This window comes from Haliotis asinina, chromosome 13 (genome assembly GCF_037392515.1).
Source record: "Haliotis asinina isolate JCU_RB_2024 chromosome 13, JCU_Hal_asi_v2, whole genome shotgun sequence".
Classification (NCBI taxonomy): domain Eukaryota; kingdom Metazoa; phylum Mollusca; class Gastropoda; order Lepetellida; family Haliotidae; genus Haliotis; species Haliotis asinina.
In genome coordinates this window covers 42678458-42679754 of record NC_090292.1, presented here as the reverse complement: position 1 = coordinate 42679754, position 1297 = coordinate 42678458, and the positions used below count along the sequence as shown (strand labels likewise).

The window sequence follows — 1297 nt, the reverse complement described above, 5'->3', positions numbered from 1 at the left end:
ATCTATTCATATAATCTGTACTCCAGAAATATTTCAACTAAGTCACATCATACATTTATTAGTTCATCAAATTATCTAGTATCTTATGTTCTGTGACAGTTCTGTGTATTCAGTTGTCCCAGTTAATCAGTTTGATTTGATATTTGTTTTATAACCATTAAAACCTTGTCCATCAGTACATGTTGCATGTGTTAGCCCTACAATGCATTGACATTATCATCACACCTCAAGTTTCATATTTCTGAAGGAATCATTGTGTCAGTTATTTGATTTACAGATATGGATTGTGGACCAACAAACTTGGGGAATGACAAGACGCCTTCATTGGTATTTATAATTCACGCTATATTATCTGTTTTATGCCCGGTAAGGGAATCTCTATTATAACAATATTATTCATATAGCTTTATAATGAAGCAGACACTATGTAAGTGCATACAACAAACCTTTTTGACCTCACTCAAAGTGTAAAGCGTAATATATACATATATTTTAAATTCCAGGAGAAATACGGCTTTTCTGTCCTCACTGCCAGACGTCTGTTTCAAGAAAAACACGTTATCTCCATCTCCGTAACGACAAGATGTTTGTTAGTTTGTAAAGATTTTTCGGGTGAATGACAAATGTTTCATCAGGTAAGTCATCCAAGAATTTTTAGATTTCACTAAAAATCGAGTTTGCACTGTCACTTTGCTATCCATGTTTAATATATTTAATGTATGTATCATACATGTAACTGTAATAACTGAAAGTGAGCAAATGGTAATACGTATTTAATATTTGTAATACATGTTATCTGCATTATCATATATATTGCTGTGTTTCATTCATTGGAAATGTTAAGATTTTACAAGCTTTTCTTCAGTGAATTGTCTTTCAGTTGAATTGATGATTCAAACTGAATGTCCTTTTCCTTTCCAGACACTGACAGTGACCAAGATATTAACAGCACATTCACGGTTTGCGAGCTATTACCACTACAATGTGAGAGCCTGATTGATTCGGATTCAGATGTTTCGCCAGATATTAACCAGGACTCGCATACACCAACAAACATCTACAGAAGAACAAAGCACTTTGTGTAGTGACTAGCTCGTCTTCTTTCAGTGTGCCAACTTCCTGAGCAATGCTTGTGTGGAGAGAATTCTGTTACTCTTCTCTGAGCGCGCCAGTTTCTTAATACAGCGAATTGTGTACTACTGCAACTGCCCTGTTGCATTAAAATGTGACCTTTTCTAAGAAATGAAACAGTTGAATCATAACATTTTCAGAGTTTGTTTTTTGTTCAAATAAATAT

At 34.1% G+C, this 1297-nt stretch overlaps 1 long non-coding RNA gene across 1 annotated transcript; it reads left to right on the top strand.

The window, feature by feature from the left end:
• The first annotated feature begins 286 nt into the window (after positions 1-286).
• LOC137260156 (uncharacterized) lies at positions 287-1050 on the top strand. The gene is made up of 3 exons (XR_010954735.1): positions 287-327; positions 504-635; positions 922-1050. It is a non-coding gene; the product is annotated as an uncharacterized lncRNA (long non-coding RNA).
• Positions 1051-1297: the final 247 nt, after the last annotated feature.